This window comes from Mustela lutreola, chromosome 6, assembly GCF_030435805.1.
Source record: "Mustela lutreola isolate mMusLut2 chromosome 6, mMusLut2.pri, whole genome shotgun sequence".
NCBI classification, from domain to species: Eukaryota; Metazoa; Chordata; class Mammalia; order Carnivora; family Mustelidae; genus Mustela; species Mustela lutreola.
In genome coordinates this window covers 147,730,812-147,751,584 of record NC_081295.1, presented here as the reverse complement: position 1 = coordinate 147,751,584, position 20,773 = coordinate 147,730,812, and the positions used below count along the sequence as shown (strand labels likewise).

The 20,773-nt window shown below is 47.2% G+C and overlaps 1 protein-coding gene across 10 annotated transcripts in view; it reads left to right on the top strand.

Moving 5' to 3' along the window:
• Window positions 1–20,773, top strand: part of ATXN1 (ataxin 1) — a 408,360-nt gene that overhangs the window by 211,182 nt on the left and 176,405 nt on the right. For 9 of the 10 annotated variants that reach the window (XM_059179401.1, XM_059179406.1, XM_059179408.1 and 6 more), the window contains one exon: window positions 6,778–6,838. The exons of the other annotated variant lie outside the window; for it this stretch is intronic. The gene's annotated coding sequence lies outside the window, so the exon portion shown is untranslated. The remainder of the gene's footprint in view (window positions 1–6,777; window positions 6,839–20,773) is intronic. 10 annotated transcript variants of the gene reach the window in all.

Genomic DNA, 20,773 nt, shown 5'->3' with positions numbered 1-20,773 from the left:
GGTCGAATTACAGGAGATGCGACGTGCATCTCTCCCTGTTTGGACGTGTAATTGAGGATTCTTTTCTGCTGATGATTCTTGTCTTGGGATCTGTAATTAACAATTTTCTTACAATTGATGCTGAGTGGTGCAGCTCCTCCTCACCAGCCTCCCCTTCTAGTCTCCCAAGTCTACGTTAATGAGGTTTCCTTTCTTAATTTCCACATAAACAGCAATATAATCTATTTGGGGGAAAAGGAGGAAGCTGAGATGATGTCTTCTCATTTCCCAGCATGATGATATTCTGGACCAGGGGTTGACAGACTCTGGCCTGTGGGCCAAATGCTACCCCCACCTGTTTTTGTAAATAAAGCTTTATTGGAACCCAGCCATGTCCATTGGGGCAGTATTGTCTGTGGCTTCCGTGGTGTGGTTATGATACAGATCATCAGGCCCACAGATCCTAAAACATTTGCTTTCTGGCCCTTTCCTGGGAAAGTTTGCGAGCCTTTGGCTTGTTGTAGACATTTAAAAGATACCCTTTAAAAAAAAATCTCTTATATAATATAACAATGTTGAAAGCTTGCTCTTCACTCTATGGTGAGCATTTTGCAAACTATAAAGCTCACATAGATACACGTAGGATAGCTTTTCAAGCTTGCCCCCAACAATGTATCCTTTTGGCCTTTGTTATTTGGCGGGACCAGTAGCTCTGCACCCAGCACTCCCCTGTGCTGGTGCCAGAGGAGGCTGAGACGTGGCTGAGACATGGCTCTGTGCAGGGAGCCCCTGCAGAGTCATCGTCCCTAACTCTGGCCTTTCCCCGGTGCTCTTCCTGTTGATACTGAACTTGGGTGAGGTTGCTGTGATCTTGAACAGCAGTGAGAGGAGTTGTATGGCAGGGGCATGGCCCGAGAGTGTGCAGCACGAAAACCTTGCTGCCTTTTACCCTAAAAATAGCATCCTGCTTCTCTTACTCTTCCCTCCAAGTCCAAGGTGCCGCTTTGCCAAGGCAGTGATTGCCAAGTTTGGAATTCTGAGATACTGTTGGTTTTGCTGATTTTGTTTCATCATCTGTTTCGCCTTTTGGCTGCGCATACGATAAATGTATGCTGACTGCTTGAAGAATTGTTGAGCTATAGGGACAGGACACTGCCTTTGAAAAGTCTACATGGCATGTTTTGGCAATTCCAGAATAGTAAACATTTACCATATTTATATATCACCTTATTACTATAGATAATACTCTTTGAGACCATTGGAAATCCTACACACACACACACACACTCTCACTCACTCACTCACTCACTCATTCATACCCACCCACAGATACCCAAGAAATCATCAAGCCAGGAGCGGCATCTACCTATTTTTCTTATAAGTCATTTTGTATAATCCAAATAGGATCCCACTAATGGGGGAACCTCCTCACATTTTCCTATAGATATCATACTTACCTAAAAGCAAAATAGAATTCTTGCCCCATTTCATAGACTCTTACTGCCTCAACTGAGATGTGTCAATGAAGTGATAGGCATTGGTCGCGATAGTGCTGATACATTGAACACTTGGTAGTTCTTTTCCTTAACTTTGTGAGAAGGAAAGTTGACCTCTCTTCCCCCCAGCCCACTGCCCCATAATCCAATCATCATTCCTTCTCTTCCTGATCTGGCACTCTAACCTCCAGTGATTTTAATTACTCTCCTTGGGAACCATTCTCCAGACGCCATCTCCCTCCTCAGTGATCAGCTTTGCTGTTGAGGTTGGCTCTCTTGGGATGGTCTCTCTGTAGATGACCTTCTTTAGTCAGCATGAGGGCCGTATTTTTTTTTTTAATTTTGATATTTGTGTATTTTTACTCCCTAAGAGCAATTTTCCACTAAATGTTTGGTATGTATATGCCATTATCTTTCCAGTTTGAAGACAAGTTTTGCAATTCAGACCCTGCCCTTTGAAGTCCTGGTGACTTCTCAGAACAACTTGGCTTCCTTCATGCTTTCAGTAGCAGGCTTCTTCTTCACGGTCCAGTGAGAATTCATTCATTTCTGCATATTTTGAATGTCTGCCGTAGAGGCCAGACCCTGGGCCAGGGGTTGGGAAGACAGAAATAAATGATGTAATTTCCAACCTCTCCAAGCTGGGCCACAACGGGGGAGCACATCCCACAAAAATGTATAACAGAAAACGGGAAGTGTTCTTTGTAGAGGGATGTATGACTTGGCGATATTAAGCCTGGGGAACTTGTAAACTTCCTTGAATCTTTGATTTGAGTTTGATGGTGGATAAACGGATCGGATGAGAAACACATAAATATTATTACCTTTTTTTTTTTTTTTAACTCTGAGGTAATAGATGGAAACACGGAATGAAATAAAATGCCCGTATTGTAACCAAGGGCCCCCAGCCAGGCTGGTGCTCTTGCATCATTATTGTTCTGGCACATTCTTGGCGTGTGGGTCATTAACATTGAGTCGAGGTCAGACGAGCGCGTGCTCCATCTGCCACGCTTTGATAAGTCAAGTAAAATGCTGATGGAGATCATTTGAGATCGTCTCTGAGCTGTTGATTGCATGCTTGCAGTTCGTAATCAGAATGATGCAAAGTAATTGTTAGACCAACTTGCCAAGGCTACATTTTGTGTCGTTGCGACTGTCAGCACTTTGGGGCTGCTGTTCTGCGCGGAGAATGCTTGCCTGGCACCTGTTGGACGACTGACGCCGTGCTCGCCGCACAATAGCCTGGATGACTCTTCTGGGTCCTTGCTTGCCGCCCCCATACAGCCACTTGGAAAAGGAGCATCGGCGTATTGGGTGAGAGCGAGTGCTCTGTTTTGTGTGGTCGACAGAATGCGGCATATCGCAGCTTTCTTGTAAAAATCCCCACGTGTGGTGGGTGTTTTGCCTTCTCGCTGCGTCAGTGACTGGTTATGGGACCTCGGGTAGCTTGCGTGTCCTGAGCCTTGTTTTCCTCCTCTGAACAATGGGGCTAAGAGAACTTATTTTGCAGAGCGTTTGGGAAGATCAGAGATGACAGGTGCCATCTTGTCGGCACGAAATAGCCACTTGGAACATGCTAGAAGCTAATGGGAAGGCGTCCAGTGTGGTTAGCCAGGATGATACCACACGATTATACAATGAGAAGTCAACAATTTCCAAAGTCGGTAGTCCAAAAATATATCGTAAGTGTGGAATGTATGGTGTCAACCCAGTTTTCCTGGCTAGGTCGTACTTGCCAGAGGCACACCAGCGGACAGGGATGTTAGAATGCACAGTTGTCTGTGGCTCTGCAGGTCTGCTATACAGAATGCATACTGGGCCATCCCATGTACACCATCAAAAGATAGGAAGGACCTTTCTAAAGCAAAGTTAAGGAGGTGTATCGTTTAGCCTTGACTACATAGAAGAGATGTTGCCTAGCACACAACATGGCCCAACCATCTGGTTCTTTCTCATTGTGGAAAAAGCATTGACCATAAGAGAGTTAAGCAAAGCAAAATCTCCCTTCCTTGAAGAAGTTCACTGTCCGATCTAGGGACAGCCCACCGGCTCCTGAATCATACCATCAAAGGAGATCTGGGAGGAGTAGCTCAGTCTGTATTCTGTGGAACAAAGTCGCTGGTGTGAGTTGCTGAAATGTCTCTCTGATTCTATCCAGTGCTAAATTCTAACATCTATGTTCTTACCTCCTAACATCGACTCTTCCACGTGGTCAAAATAGAACAGTAGAAATCTCTTCCAAGAGCATGACTCCTTCACAGACTGTCACTTCCCCCCCAAAATTGCATCAGCTTGGAAGAGGGATAAAGTCTTAGAGAATTTTTGTTGGAAGGTAGCACACAAAGGGGCCATCGCCTGTCCATTCGTGGTTTCACAAATCAAACTGTTAACGTTTCTCTCCTTTGTTCCTCCACTTTGGGTGCCTCCGAGATTTTCTAGCTGGTAGTGGATTTGGCATTTTTCTGATGCCAACATTCAGTCCTGCCTTTCTCGGCTGCTCCCTCCCCGTCCCCCACCTCCTGCCTGCTTGTCCAAGCGATGTCGACCGTACTTAGGGTGCCTCATAACTGGGGGAGGCATTAGTCCCACACTCTTTGCAGATCATGGGGATACATTCACTCCCTCAGCCTCCCCTCAAAAGTGGTATTTTCCTGACATGTTGCTAGTCAGTCACATTTCGAGGCATGGCACGATTTTCTCAATCGAGGACAAGGATATGTCGTGCAACTGAAGCAAAACTGTATCACATATGTTTTACCAAATCAACCATTCCCTTCGAGGAGGAAACTAGATTAGAAATACTGAGTCTGTACAAACGTTCCACCTCTTGATGTTTTCTAAATATGGTAAATCCCGATTTTTTTTTTTTTAGGTTTTTTAAAGTTTACGTAATGCGATTATAATTTTGAAGGTTAGTCAAGACTCTGCGGTTTTCAGTTTACCTTTGTATCATTAAGTCACTTCACCGTGATCACTCTGAGAACAGGACAGTCCCGTGATGTCACACTTGGGATTTCATAGCTGGACCGTTGGCATCTTTGTCTACCCTCAGCCAGAGGCTTTAAAGCATTGTCCTCTTTCAATATATTGGAAACTCACCGAATATTGTCATTGGCGATGTTCCCTGTGGTGTTTAGTGCCGGTTTGTAATCTCAGGGACACCCACACAAACCCAAACAGTTTTTTGTTGTTGAGATTTCTGAAATTTATCACAGTTTGCTTTGCTCGATCTTGACAGAAATGTAAGAGAAAAAAGAACCGTGTGCTACCATGTGTAGTCATCTCTCGTAAACGTGGGGGCATGTCGGTAGACTCTGTACATTCAAAAACTGTTTATCTAATGGTTCGTTCTTTGAATGGAGGAGTCAAGCATTAGGATAGAGGAGCACCTCGCCGGCTCAGTGAGGAGAGCAGGCGACTCTTGACCTTGGAGTTGTGAGTTCAAACCCCATGCTGGGTGTGGAGAGTACTTAAAAAAAAAAATCTTAAAAAAAAAAAAAAAAGAATGATGCTGGGGATGGATTTATTGCTATTAAAAGAGATTTGTAATATAATAAGGAAAATATCATCAGCTGCAAAACAGCACGAGTGCTGTCATAATATGTTAGGAATAAATTACAGGTATGTGTATAATTTTATTTATGTAAGTGTTTGTGTAATAAACTCTGTGTACCTGACTGTAGGAGAGATCCTGAAGCCACATAAGCGAGATGTTCATAGTGATTATTAGTGGGGCCTACTGACTTATTTTCTTTGTTTTTTTCCCTCAAGTGTGTTCTCTAATTACTCACAGTAAATGTTTTGTGCTGCTCTCATTCGACGACTCTAATTTTGCGAGCTTGGGGCACAAGCAAGGGCAATACAGGTACTCACATTCTGGCAAGTTACAAAAATCTCTCTGTGTCTTCCAGATTGATGCAGACCTAGAAAGGCCTCGTGCCAAATGGCCCGAAAGCAGTTTCTTTCCCCCAGTCTCTCCCACAGGCCAGACGCTGCCCGGAGAACGAGGAACGGGCTAGGAAGTGGGCACTCGTATTGCCACGGGGGAGAGCATTTTGAGAGTTTATACAACGTGAGTCCCACAGCTGATGTGCACCTGAGCTGAGAGGCAGGCTCGGGTCTGACTCTGAAATTAGCTGTTCTCATCTTGCCGGTTCTTGCCGTAGACATCTTGCTGCCGTTAGGATGAAAAGGTTAATGTATGTGAGCGGATTCTGAAGTGTTGCTTTAAAAAGAAGGTGCTCAGAGCTTGTACCAGAGCTTGTACTCAGAGCGTGTACCTTCTTTTGCTCCTGCAAGTGTTTTCAGTGAGACTCTGAGCTTCTCAGGAGGCAGAACCACATGCTCTGAGTCGCCCTGCCAAGCCCCAGGCCTGTGGGACAGTCTAGTGGGCAGGCTGGTCTCTGGGACTTGGGGGGGGTGCACCTTGCAGAATCCCGGGTCTGGGAACTTGCAGCCCGTGGACATCCCAAGGAGGAGACTGTCCCCGCTGCCTGAGGGGCCACAGCACTCCCTTCCCTGTAGGGCAAGCCGTGGTCTTCTTGGAGCCCGCAGACTTCATCCCGAAGGCTCTGGGGTCTTGAACGATTTGCCAGTCCGGGAGCAGCTCTGCCTCACATCCCCTCCTAAACCTGCCAAGGCGTCTTTAAAACAGTCTCTGGAAGTTTCTAAAAACTTGGATCTTGAGCCGAGTTCCTTCTCTGATGTAGATTACACAATCTGTTGCTGTCACCCCCTTATCTCTCTTTGTCTTTCAGGCTTCCGCTTCCAACACTCACATCAGCTCGGTTCTTTCCCACACTTGATCCCAAACACTGTGGCTTCCTCACGGGATTACTCAGTCGGGCGTCTCTCTGCCAAGTCCATATTCCCCCCGAGCCGTGTTACAGACCCCTTTGGGGTGACTGGCTTCAGTGGCGGGGGGGGTGTGCAGCGGGGGGGGGTGCCGTTTTGGGGAGGGGAAGGTGTGTGGGGAGAGGGCCCAGGGCAGTCATGGGGTACGCTGGTCACTTATTAAGACATCCTCAGTTAGCCCCACAGTGGGGCTGCAGACATAGTTTAAAAGACCCACTTGATAAATGAGTTTCCAGGCACGACCCTCAGCCCCCGTTCTGTCGTGAGGTTATCGTTTCGTGATAAAGGAGTCGCTCACAGGCTTACTTCCTACATATTAAATGTTCAAAGCTCTGTTTTCAAAATTCGTGCAGCGAGTGCCCCGTCCATCCGGCATCAGGGTTTCACCTACTAAATATCAAAGCGACAGGATTTCATGTTGTTTATTTAAAATCTCTTTCTCTTCCAGTTTTCCAAAGAAATTAGTCCTTTTTCTGGGTGAAACGAAACCAGTTTGCTGTTTTCCTAGGGTGAGTGATCCTTTAACCCTTTTATCTATTTTGGAGATGACTTTATCTTTTATATGTATTTTGTTTTGCATAAAATATATTTTATATATTTTCCCATCAAAATTGTATCCAGTTCTCATGATGCTCCAAGAAAAGGGCTTGCTAGCATCCATTTCCCACTTGGCACCAAAGCGTTCTTTCCACTTCTCATATCTCTTCCATCCAGAAAGGACGGTTTCACTCCTGTATTTTTCGGCCATTTCTTTTTGCTGTAACACGTTTTGCCTCTTAGGAATTATTACCATTGTTGCGCTTACCTTGTCCGGCTTACAGGGAGGAGGAGAGAGGGAGGTTTCTCTTTTTCTCAATGACTGATGCATAGAAATACTGTGGGCGAGGAGAAGCCATCCGTTTTGTTCATGTGACACGCTGTCTCGTGAATATCACGACGGAGAGTAATAAGATGTGAACATGAGATGGGACTTTAGAGCCCATCCGGCAAAGCCCTTCTGTACAGCTGGGGCAACTGAGGCCCAGAGGACCTCCCACCCCCCATCTAGGGACCTCTCGGACAGCAGCAGAGCTGCTGAGAAGTGCTCTGAGAAGTGCTTGAGAAGTGCTCTGACTTCGGGACGCATGGTGGTCTCCCCTTGCTTTCCCCGCCACCGCCCCGACCCACCCTGCATAGATCTGTCTTTCAAATCCCCTTTATTCCTGAGGTTACAGAGCTGTAGGTGGTTAGACCGAATAACATCCTTCCAAGACATGCATCAGGAGGGATGCTGTTTAACTCGTTAACTTTGCAGTAATCGTGCTTGGCTACTACCAAGTGGGTGGAGGGGACAAATCCAGAACACTTCTGTTACAGACCTTCTCCCACAGGGTGTATTTTTCCTTGGTGCTTCCCAAACCTCTGCATTTGCAAAGTTCTGTGTCGTGCCTGGGCGGGGGTGGTGCACTGGTTTGCAGCTAGAAAGTGCGGTGCACCTGCAGGGTCTGGCCAGCTGCAGACCCGTACCGCCCCCTCCCCTGAGCCGGACTGTATGCTCCTGCAGAGAAGCACCTACAGGCTTCCCTAGCCGGCAGCATAGATTTGACCCACAGTCTCTGAGGCTTACGGAGAAACATTTCTTCATTAAAAAAAAAAAAAAAAAAGAAAAAATTTGTACTGTTTTTCACGTGAGAGTGCAGTTGTGGTATATGATGGAGGGAGGGGTGAGACTCTGATCGTCCACTGGAATCCTAGTAGGCGAGCTTATCTGCGGCTTTTTCAAGGATGCCTATGCCGGAGCGGGCTCTGGGTCGTGTTCATGTAGTTTGGTGAGCTAAGTGCACTCATTTCCACATTTCATCTCACCTGGGGACGGTCTAAGTATAGTCTTGAGAGCCTGTGTCTGTTATTTTATCCCACTTGTCAACTTAATCATCGTAGCTTAACGAATGGGGGCTTCTCTTCTGCCCGAACTGGGATCATTATTAAGGAACTTGATGGCTTCTTAGCGGGGTGCAGAGATAGTCGGCTTTCTGCCATTGTCCAGAATGAGATTTGGAACATGGATTGCTAATTCACTGGCCATCGACTGCTTCCTTCTCTCATCCTGATCATCCTGTCCTGAACTGCGTGATGTGCGTGAATGTGCGCCCATCAGAGGTCTCCACTTTGAGGTTTCCATTTCTTCCTCTTATCCAAGAAGAGCCCAACGACAGGTTTATCCCCAGAGCACACCGGAGTATGATAGTGGGACGTGAGCTCTCCCGCTCTCTGGAGAACCTCAGGGCCTCCACGGAACCAACTGATGGATGGAGACTAAAAGAAAGGACAGTTTAGGGCCCCCACAAAGTGGGGAGGGGACACATCCCATGCCTGCTCTGTACTCATCATTTAGTAAAGAAGAAGCTCGCTGGAGAGGCCTGAAGCTAGAGAGAGAAAGTTGGGCCCCCTGAATGCATGCCTGCCACTTGGGAGAGAGAAAGTTGGGGCCCCCTGAATGCATGCCTGCCACTTGGGGGCCTCTTTGGTTCCCTCTGGGGTGATAAGTGGTTGAAGGTGACAGTTGGCAGTCACCAAATCATTACCCCCAAAATACCCCGGGCTGTTTGCTTTTACCACTTGCAGGAAATGAAACAAAACATAAAAAGCCGCTCCTAGGCTGGTCGGCACGCTCTGGGCTCCTACCGTGGAGGCCCACACGCCCCACGTAGGTTCGCCTCATAGAACCTGCGAGGCTGGGCTCCATTCCATGGTTTGCAGGAGGCTGGACCCTGGAACAAGCCCACTGTTGTGCTCGATGGTATCCCTTTAAGGGAAATCTGGGAAAACGCTCCTGCCAGTGATGTGATTTTCTTTGCTAGAGGCCAAGTCACAATGGCAGTCCTGGTTCCATAGCAACATGTCTGCGGCCAGAAAAAATATAATGACTGTGGCAGCCCGTATATCTCGGGCAGGAGGAGCCAGCCCACATGCCCCTTTCCATTGCCCAAATCAAATCATTGAACTTGGCCCTGGCCGGCCTTAGCCCTCTTTCAGAGAGCGAGGATATCGTAATTGCTATGAACTGTCCCCACCGTGAACAGTTACTCCCTGTCCCCCCGTCCAGCTCGGGACTTAACAAGGGAGAAGACGATGTCTGTAGTAGAATTCTGCAAGCCCCATCATGCCAGCAGAGCTTCGCAGGGGGAATGTCAGTGGAGAGTCTGGGCCTCTCATCGGCCCTGTAGCAAAGCAGCACCATCAGGATGGCACCGTGGGTAAAGCGTGTCCTGGGCATCACAGTCAACAGCTTCTGGCTGGAAAGTGGACAGCCACATGGGCCCGTGGGGGATCTCAGGAAACAGAGGACCCATTCTGCTACCTGGAGTTAGGACACATGTCCCAGCGTAGAATGTAATGCCAAGCACAGAAGGACTGCACAAAGACATGTGGTACACAGGGCTTGTGTTCTAGAAGCTTCTACCAGAGGTGTGGTCTCTGATTCCAGTTTCTCCGGCATGTGTAGGTGGGGTTTTTAACGTGTCTCTGATGTTGTCCTATCTCTACACTCCTCCATGAAACCATTGTGATCACTCTTGAATTCAACAGATGCTATTCTCCCCCTGAACTCTAGGAGCATCTTTAAAAATCTCTACCATGTATCTGACATGCGTCTGGTGTTTCCTTTTTTTGATACATATTGCTTTAGGGGGTCTGAGCAGACTTTCTAGATGAAGGTAAGGCATTCAAGGTCAGGGACCATTTATCTTATTTGTTGGCATTTTTTTTGTTGTTTTAATTTCCCTGATGTTCAGAATTGAGTCCTGTAGATAGTAACCAGGTCATTAATATTTCTCCCCAATAACGTTAGAGTCCCATCCTGTCTCCTAAGGAAATTGTGAAGCTAGTGTGTAAATATATTGAGAACGCTTTTAAATTCTTCGAAGATAAATCGAGCAATTCTTTTTCTAGCATGGTTTAAGAAAAAAAAAGACTGTAGATATGAAATCAAAAGCTAAGAATGTCTGAAGATTTCACATGTCTCCATCTTCCTCCTTGTGGCTCCTGACCGTGACCTGTGGGCTCTAGGGTTCGACGCTGGCACTGAAATCTTCCTGTTCCTCATCCCATGCCCCGAAACTTGTGGCTTCTGTTGAATTTGCCTTTTTATACCATTCGGGCCACACTTCTCAGTCACACCCCTAGCAGTGTCTTTGGAGCTACTAAGTAAAAGATTTGAAAGATTTTTCATTAAGGTTGACAGGTTTGATAGATTAGGATAGTGGTTCCTAATTTAGTTTTGAGGTCTGTTGAGGGAGGGAAGGTTTTGATCGTATAAAAACTTTTATCTTAATCATCAGAGTTCTCTTGCCTTCCCAAGTAGTTCTGAGACAGCCGAGAACGAAGACAAGCATAATAAGGCAGATGGAAGCCGAAATGCACGTATGCGGCTGCTAACAGTGAGCTGAGTTAGAAGCTGCGTCTTGGGTTGAGAGCCCAAAATGGGCTTCCCGCTCCCTCGTCCCTTGTCTGGGTCTGGAACAGCCCACCTGCAGGGACATTTGGAGTCTGTGGGCCACTGTCTGTGTGAAGAGAGAAGGAAAACACACTCAACATTTTAAGACTACTCAGTGGGAGACTCAAGGTTGGGGGTAAGGGGAGGGAAAATTCTCAGCATGGATAACAGAAGTGGGGGGGGGGTGTTCCCTCTGGCTCTGCTCATGCCTCTCCCCATTCGACTCGCTACTCGGGCAAATGATCCCCAGCCTCACTCCAGACATCTTACCCGCTGTGTTTTCTCCATAGCTCTTTGGTTGATAAACTGGCTTACTGGGTTTGTTGTTTGTCCCTTTTATTAGAATGTTAGCTCAGTGAAAGCAAGAACCTCATCAGTATCCTTGACTTTCATATCCCAGCACTTAACGCTGTGCCCAGTGCGTAGGAAGCATTTGATACCTATTTGTTAAATGATGGCCTGTTGTTTTATGCCTCTTCTCACACGCCTTTAAGGGCCTGGATGTCCTTGTGCTCTCTCCTGTCTGGAAAATACCTACTCGTACCATAAGACTAGGCTGAGCTCTGATGTTCCCAGCAGAGCCTTTCCTGGGTTCCCTTCTTCCAAGGGGAAGTAGCACCTTCTTGTTTGTAACTTACTTGCTTGTATATTCATCACCCTGACTGGATTGTAAACTCCTGGGGATCTGGACAACCTCTTGTTCTTGTTCATCCTTGTTTCTCTGATATCTGCCATGTAGTAGGTGCTCAGTAAATAATAATATTAGCGTTCAGAGTACCGACAGCATGGCAGGAACTGTATCTTAGTGCTGTATCTTAGTACTTAACTGTATCTTTGTACTTAAAACTACTTTCTAAGTTCTTTACGAATGTTCCCTTGTATGATTCTCATAACCAATTTACAAGACAGATTTTTAACTCCTGCTTTCAGGGAAGAAAACCCAGGGCATAAAGAGATGAAGTGACTACCTGATGCTCTTATGGCAGGTCTGATTCCATTAGTGTTATTCTCAGCTGACTCTCAGAGAATGAGTTTATCAATGGATGAATGAATCAGAATCCCAGAATCCCAGATCTGTCTCATTTAATAGGGCCACCGCCATTGGGATCAACAAAATAAGTGAGTAAGAACTGATCAGCAAGCAACCTGGTGATGAGCCATGGTTAAAATAGGATATTGAGGCCACGGCTCAAGTAAATCCATACATGAATCCCTAAAGTCTTACTGTAGCTCTTGAGCTTAATTCCTAATTATCCATGCCGGCATAGTGCTTTCGGTTAATGAAAATCAACAATTATCATTATATTGGGGGTATTATTTCCTAATGTGAGGGAGAATATGAAGTCATCCGTTAGGAGTTAAACCATTGCTGTGCATGAAGCTCACTCCTGAATTTGGGGGAAATGGTGGATGGGGGGGGGACTCCTAAACGTGGGGGCGGAAATGGTGTGAGGGGCATGTGAGTTGGGAGTTGAAGAGGAGATCCCCAAAAGGATAAACCAAGGTCACTGTATATGAAAGACTCCAGCCTAGTTGCAAGGACAGGGCATGATTACAACCCAGTTAAGGAAATGTAAAGAAATAAAGAGCAGCAAATAGAACTATCACAAAGCATTAGTACCTGTGATTATTTGCCAGATGGTAACATTAGAGAAAATGAAAGCTGTTGTATCAGTCAGGGTAGGATGGGGTTATGCTGCGTGAAGAGTCAACCCAACACTCTCACGAGTGAGAAGTTTAGTTCTCACTCATAGGGTGTCTGCGGTGGATCTCGTGAGTCTCCAGGATGTCCTCCAGGCATAGCTCTGTGACACAGGCTGCTCTGATCTTGGTGCCCTGTCGTCTGGGGGTCTCCTTCATGATCGCAGGGCAAGAGGGAAAGACTGGAGAATTGCACCAGCATTGAAATGCTTCAGAGCTTTGCCCTGGAAGGGACACGAGCCACCTGCTCTGTCCTAGACGTGGCATCCGCCTTTTATATAGCTCATAACATTCCAGCCCTCTCATTCGTTTTTGGGTCTTTCTCCCGCCTAGCATATGGTGGGTGCTCAGTGAATGCTGGTTAGGTGGAAGAATGAGAACATACCATATTGCCTGATGGTTTTTACCGCAGTATGGTCACCGCAGCCTCAGAAGCCCGGACTTGGTCAAAGATGTTTACTGCAAAGAGCATGAACAAAGGCAACTGCGTAGCTAGCATTAATTAGCTATGGTGAGTGGGACATCATAAAGACATGGTGAGGCGACAACCAAATCCGTTGGTGGTTGAACTCACACTTCAGTCCCGTCTCTTGGCCACATCCCTATCTAGCGGTCCACAGTGAGATTCGCAGTGTGTTGTCTGGTGTCAGCCTGCCTTTTAGAAAAGGCTTCTTCCTGAATGAGATACAGATCACTATCCTTATTTAAAAATTAAGAAACTTAATTAAGGAGAGGTTAATCAGTTCGGAATGCTTCCATGATTGCCACCCGGGTGTCTTTGACCGCACCGCACCATCTCTCCCCTGTTTTAGGCTCACTTCTTCACCCGCAGTTTCACATCCTGGGGTCCTGGTGGGTGGGCAGCATCTAGCTCCAGATCAGCGGGGCAGGAGCTGGGGGAGGACTGGTTTAGATAGGAGCAAAACATGTGCTGAGCAAAGCATAAGCTGCTGAAGATGAAAAACAAATTGGAAACTGTATGTGTGATTCAGTACAGAGTGAGTGGAGAGTTTATAGAAAGGAAGTGGAAAATTGCCTTGGAAGGGTAGGCTGGGGTCATACCACTGTGTCAAACCAAAAAATGGGTCTCTCAACCACATCTTGCTACATAATCATTTGTCAAGAGAAACCAGAGTACAACGGGGGACCCATGATCACGGCCACTAACAAATCCTAGAAAATGGTGCTTCTTTGTTTGTGGTTTGGGGTGGAGGTGGTGGAGAGGGAGGGAGCTGAGCCCTCTAACGGTCACTCTTCAAACATGAACACAGGGTCCTAAACCAGGGGTTGCTGGTCACTAGAGATGTTGCAGCAAGCCGGTGACATGACCGACCATGTAACCATGTAACCGGTGAGGTTAGCTTTGCCACTGTGTTCATGATGTATGAGAGGGCGGGGAGAAAACCGGACACAAGCACCCCGTGAGGGGTGAGGAGGTTATTCCAAGCATGAGGAGATGAGATTTGAAAAGCTCATGTGGGAGCATAATGAAGAGGCAGATGTGGGAGACAATTCAAAGAAAAGCTGACCAATGCAGTGCAATCCTTTGGACTTGAGAAACAAGAGAATAGAAGGAGTTGGCGGTAACTGGATTTTTGAGTCCCACTGGCCTTGTAAGGTGCCCTGTCTTCTTTAGTTTGGGGGCTTATTTAAGTAACAGTGTCATTCTGTGAGTCAGAGCCTCCTAGCTCGACCTGGGGCATAGCTTTGGACCAACGCAAGCCCCTTTCCATAACTGAGAATGGTCTTAACCTTGACCCTCCCACCATCTCTCCCTTCCCCTACCCCTCCTTCCCGGAGGTTTGGGATTAAATCTTCAATCAGCAGCAAAAACCAATTGTCAGGCTGAAATTTCATCTCCACCCAGGCCCTCTAGTGGAGATAAAACGGTTTAAACGTGGGCCAAAGAAGCAAAATGAAATGTGTGATTCTGCGCCTCGCTCCTGATAAGAGAGGGCTCCCCTTCCATGCCGTGGGACCTGTCCCCATCCTGCAGACTTGCCTTGCCATCAGACACAACCTCCTCACAGTTCTGGGAAACAAGTGTGGTAGTGTTCTGCCGGCTAGTCAAATTTTTGCAAGCGGACCGTTCTGAGGCTCGCGAGGCCGCCGTGCACCACTTTCTCAGTCCTTCTGGTCGAATGAGAGACTCAGTGTTGAATTGAGAGAAAGGAGAAAGATGCTCTCTGATGGCAGAGAGGACGAAGGACCTGCATCCCATTTTTCCTTGACAGGGCTAGTCTGCTTCACTTTGCCCAGGTGTCGGTCTGTGGCGGTAGAGGACAGTCCAGTGAGACAGGCTGAGGCTGTGCTCAGCCCACACACAACACCTGTTACCTCTAAGGAGCCGGAGAGAGTGCGTGGGCTCCCAGGGCTCCAGGACTCCTTCAGCCCCACATCTCGTTCCCCTGAAAGTCGGCGGGAGCTGGACAGATGCTACAGGGGAGGACAGAACGCCTCACGCCGTGCCTTTCCCCCTTGCTCTCCGCACGGCTGCGTGGAGCAGACACCTGGAGCAGATGCACAAAGTTTAACAGGGCAGGAGGGCCTCTTCCACAGGTGCCCTAGCGCTGCCCTTAGTGGTCAGACCCTCCTTCTTACCCTGCTGCTGCCCTCTACAAAGCCTCTCCCCATTCCTGGGGCCAGGCAAGGCATAGGACCGGCTCGTATGGAAGACTGATGGCCTTGGCGATCCCTGCCGTGCCTCGTACATACCCAACAATTCGGCACGATTTGTTAGATTGATTTGTAAGTCAGGTTACTTTGGAGTAGCAAGATGATCGGGGACCTCTCTCATCTCGGGGTGAGGGGGTCTATATTTAGACAGAAAGCTCCCCTATTAATGGGCCATTCTGTGTTGTGTTGCTGGAGAACAGAAACAAGTTTTGTTCCACATCTTCTGTAGTTTCAAAGGTATTTTCTCACTAGTACTAGAGACTTTAAACATTTCGAGTCTCCCATGATATCTATATTCTTTTGATGTAGTCTACATGGAAACTAGAGCAGGAACGGGCTTCAGAGTAAGCCAACCAAAGCATCTTGGGGCTTTTGATCACTTTCCATTAGCACGAACAGAAATCTGTGTCCTGTCGGATTTTGTATGAAAGGCCGTTCATTGTTTAATGAAGATAAACATGTTGCTGGGTATTTTAGGGCTGACTTGTCTCCTCAAGTCAGGAGCTAAAAAATTCATATGTGAGATCAGCCCGGTTGGCACAGAGGGCATCCTGAATGCCCCGAACATTTCCCTGGCCATTGGCTGAACTTTTGAAGTCGGCTTGCACTTAAAGAACAGATAATGGAAAAGAGGCTTTACTTGAGTCTGATGGGCCCCTCAGCCACGTCTTTGCTACATAATATTTGGTCAAAAGAAACCTGAGTGCAGGGGCGCCGGGGTGGCTCAGTCAGTTAAGCAAGCGTCTGCCTTCGGCTCAGGTCATGATCCCAGGGTCCTGGGATCGAGTCCCACATCGAGCTCCCTGCTCACTGCGAGACTGCTTCTCCCTCTCCCTCTGCCCCTCCCCCCCAGGCTCTTGCTCTCTCTCGCTCGCTCTCTCTCCAATAAATAAATAAGATCTGAAGAAGGAAACTTAGTGCAAGGAGGACACGTGATCCCAACCACTAACAAATTCCTAGAAAGTGATGCCTGTTGTTTCCTTCTGGTGAGATGGTGGCGGTGGTGGGCAGAGGGTCCTACCCACTCTTCCCTGTCCCTGCTGTATGTTCCGAGGACGCGTCTGGCTCTTGCACCCCCCCCACCCCACCCCAACTTGCAGGAGGGAGAGCATGGCCGTTGCTGGTGGCATCTGAAAACCGGTGGACAGAACTCTGGGGAAGCAGCTCTCAGGCCCCGCTGCATGAGTTCCTCAAGCTCATTCTGGTCCTCGGGGCTTTTTGACGTTTGGGGAGAAAAAAGAAAAAAAAAAAAAAAAGGCTTGCATTCTAAATTTGTTTCTAAAAGGGAGTGCCTTTCCAATGCTTAGAACTTGGAAGTGCTGTTTTTTGTTTTTGTTTTCTTTCTTTTCCCATGTAGTATGTGACAAAAGGGGCTGCTGACGTCACCCTTGGAGTATGGAGTCCAGGTTCCTCCTCAGAGAGAACAGTAAACAAAGTGCTTACTTTGTTTTTCATCTAAAAATGCGCCTCTTTCTGTAGAGTTGAGAGGTGACTCGAGATGTTCCTGTTTTCCCGTTCAGCTGTTTCCTGGTTCTGGGAGCTACACTACATTCCATGGCTCAAAAGTATTTGAGCAAATTGTGTCTTCTGCCGGAGCTATTTATGGATTCTCAAACAAATGGTGCTTTCTGAGGAAGGAGAAGCGTGTATGAAAACTCTTGTGGTAAAGCCTTTTGTGTGAGGCGTGGCGGCGGAACTTCTGAGAAGCTGGCTTTGGGGGGAATGGCATCCCCGCCGGAGCCCGTGAGGCCCCGGGGAGGGCAGCCCTCCTCGTGTGTTCTGCTGTGAGCGCCCTGGCTGCCTCAGGGCGCCCGGCTGGGATGAGCCAGGGGACGAGAAGGATGGGTACGAGCTCAGAGCCTTGTCCCTACCAGCGAGGTGCAGGAGGAAGCCAGGCTACGTGGTTCTCTGGTTCTGGGGCAGCCACAAAGGCCTCAGACAGACATTCTCACTGCCCCCTCAGAGTGAACGCCATTGTCTCCAGACCTCCTGCCCTTGTAGGCCTGTCTCCTGCTCCCAGGAAAACACGTTTGCAGAAGACATAAGCTCAGTCAGAACTTCTGAGAACGTTAGTGAACAGTCCGGGGAACAAGGCGGATGATGCAGGCTTTTTGGCTGTTGCTGCTGACGTACTTCTGAGGGAGAAAGCAGGAGTAGAAGGTTGGAGACCTCTGATTAGTGGAAGGCAAGCCCACTGATGGCAGGGTCAGGTGTCAGCCCCCAGTCCTGCTGTGTGTCACGACTCAAGCTTATGCACTTAAATGTCTGTGTGTGAAAAGAGGAAAGAGGTCTGTGAGCCACTTTTATGTCTTCTTGGGTGATGGGCCTTACGGAGGGCACTCCTTCGTGACAAGCGCTGGGTGTTTTAGGCAACTGATGAGTCACTGAATTCTACCCATGAAACTAAGAATACACTGTATATTACCTAAATTGAATTTAAAATAATAATAATAATAAAGATAAAGGAGGTCAGGTGTAAGTTCCACATCACTGAAGCTGTGAGCTCGTTCCCTGCCCGTTTATGAGGGGGGAGTGGGAGATTGAAGCGGGGGTGGGGGGGTGCGCTTAATTCACAAGCAGAACACCATCTGTGGGAACGATGAAGCCAGGATCTTTGTTTTCACATCGCAGTGCCCTCTAGTGGTCAGCCTGGGGCCCTTCTAGAAGGTCATTCCAGACTCCCAGGAACCTCCTGTTTCCTCACGGAGTGAAGTGAAGCACCCACTTCCCAGTGGTGGAGTCTGTGTCTCCTGATCGTGATCTGTCTTCCACGTAGGGAAAAAAAATCAGAAGCTTTGTTACAGAGCAGAGAAGATAGTGCTATTGCTATGTCCACCTTAGGATGAATCTTCCTGTGGCACATCCCAGTTGTAAATCTGCAGGATAGGACACCGGCCTCTGAGACTCCGATGCAAGGATTTTCACAGGCAACCGATCCGTTTCCAAGGAGGAGACTGAGTAGACAAGTCCTGTGCTGGCTTCCCACCCATACGCAGACAAGCTTTACAAAACGGCAAAACCTTCTCAAGCTATGTAGTTGGCCAACGCAGAACTTGTTTTCCTCCCTCAGAAGGTTGATGTCGTTAACCGTCTGCCGTCTATACAGCTTTGATAGGGTTTTCCATAGTGAAAGCATTAGTCACTCACAATTATCTTTGAATGAATTATGTAAATCGTGTTTTGGTTTTGATATCTTGTTTTTCTCGTCACTTCAGCCAGTTAAGTGGCTCCTGAGTGGTTCCTGTGGCTGTGGGTCAAGTACGTAGGCATCACCTTAGGAATCTCGTTAAAGGCAGCTTCTCACTCTTGTAGGTCTGATGTGGGGCCCAAGATTCTGCATTTCCAGGGACCACACTTGGAATAACAAAGTAATAGGTGAATAACAAGGTGTTTGTGATGCAGGCAGACAGTCTGTGTCCTCAAAGGGACTAGAGAAAGTTTACAAGTAATAATGTCATGAAAACAGAATGTGATGAGACACCTGGGTGGCTCAGTCAGTTGAGCATCTGCCTCTTGATTTCAGCTCAGGTCCTGATCTCAGGGTCCTGGGATTACACCCCACATAGGGCTCTGCCTTCAGTGGGGAGTCTGCTTAAGGATTATCTCTCTCAGTCTCCCCCTGCCCCTTCCCCTGCTCATGCATGCTCTCTGTCTCTCTCTTGCTCAAATAAATACATCTTCTTAAAAAGACAGAATGTGGTCATATGTGTAATAAAATTTAAAACATGCTTAATGTGATCACTTCTGACTGGAAAGATCAGGAAACATTTTCTGAAGAAGGTGATTTTGAAACGGGACCAGAGATTTGGGTTAGTTTGTGACAGGGATGGGTAGGTAAGTAGGACAAAGGCGAACGAGTCAGAAAGTACAGGTTCTAGAAAAGGAAGAGTATGTGCGAGGAACAGGAAGCTGCCATGTGCTTGAGATGGGGAAAACACGAGGTACTTGGAAAGGCAGGTTGGAGTCCTGTTGTGGACTATCAGGAAATCTAGGGTGAAAAGTCTGGACTTGGGAAGCAAAGAGGAACCAGCCACGAGAGATTTTGAAACAAGATGAATTGATTGAAACAAGATGAATTTGGCCCATGTATGTAGAATAGACGGGAACAGGGAGTGATGTCATTTTCTGGACAGGAAGGGACAGCACGGAGAGCATGAGGCATATTAGCAAGTGGGAGAATGAAGGATGAAGAATCCGAAGGCTCCCTGGAGAGCATCAGCATTCCTGTCCTGGATGGTGAGAAGCGCAGTCGCACCATAATCCTACATGGGGAAGTCAGCTGAGCTATCGAACGTGTTCAAACGGGAAAATGACCTGGATGAATACTCGAACGTCATTTCCAAGAGGCCTTCCTTGTCTGTCCTATGTAAAATAGCACCCAGTCTTCTTACCCTGCTTTACTGTTTTCATGACACTTTTCAGTGTCTACATCATTCTCTACGAATTTATTTGTGCCATGTCGCTCCCAGGAGTTTATACTCTACTGGAAGAAACAGACAATAAACGTGTAAACTAGTAAATATAATTAGAAATGAAGAGGAGAGAACAGTCACACATGCAAAAGAAGAACAAGATTGGGGGGTGGATCTATGTTAGATCAGATGGGTAAGGAAAGGCTCTCTTTGGAGATGACATTAGATCAAGAAGGGGCACACTGTGGGAGTGAGAGTGTGGGCAGAGAGAATGGCATATGCAAAGGTCCTGAGGTGAGATGTGCCAGGAACATCCAGAGATCATGAACTCGAACCACTGTTGCTGGAAGCTAGAGGGAGCTGGGAGAAGAGTAGGAGAGATTGATGTTAGAATAGACAAGCCACAGATAGTACAGAGCCTTGTGTCTGGCAAGGGGATTCAGTTTTATTCTAAATGCTTAGAAAGTCATGCAAGGGTCTAAACATGCAAGGTGGATTGGAGGATGACAAAGAAGAACAGGGAAATAGGGTAGAAAACCTGCAGTTGACCAGACGAGAAGCAATAACGGTTTGGACCTGATTGATAGCAGTAGAGTCAGAAGAGGAGTAGATGGGTTCATGATATAGTTCATTTTCAAGACCATGTACATTTTTGATGTGAACAAAGACATGGTGGTGATCACCAGAATTCCCCAGCTTCAGGCTTGAGCAACTAATGAAATGAATGCACCGTCCACAGAGGTGGGGAGGACAGGCACATAGCAGAGTTTGGAAAATGTTGAGTTTAAGGTATACATGAGATTTTTTTTTTTAATTGTGGCAAAATACTCATAAACTCTGCTGTCATAAAGCCTTTGTAGATTACAGTTCAGTAGTGGTGAGTATGTTCACATCATGCATTCAGCCTCCAGAACTCTTTTCATCTTGCAAGACTAGAACCCCCACGCTCACCAGACTGCAACAGTCCTTCTTCCCTTCCCCAGCCCCTGGCAGCCACCACTCAACTTTCTCTGTCTGTCTGACTGCTCTTGATCCCTCATATAAGTGGAATCAGACCATATTTGTCCTTTTGTGTCTGGCTTATTTCACTTAGCATAGTGTCCTCAAGGTTTATCATACTGTAGCATATGACAGAATTTCCTTCCTTTTTAAGGCTGAATAATATTACACACACACACACA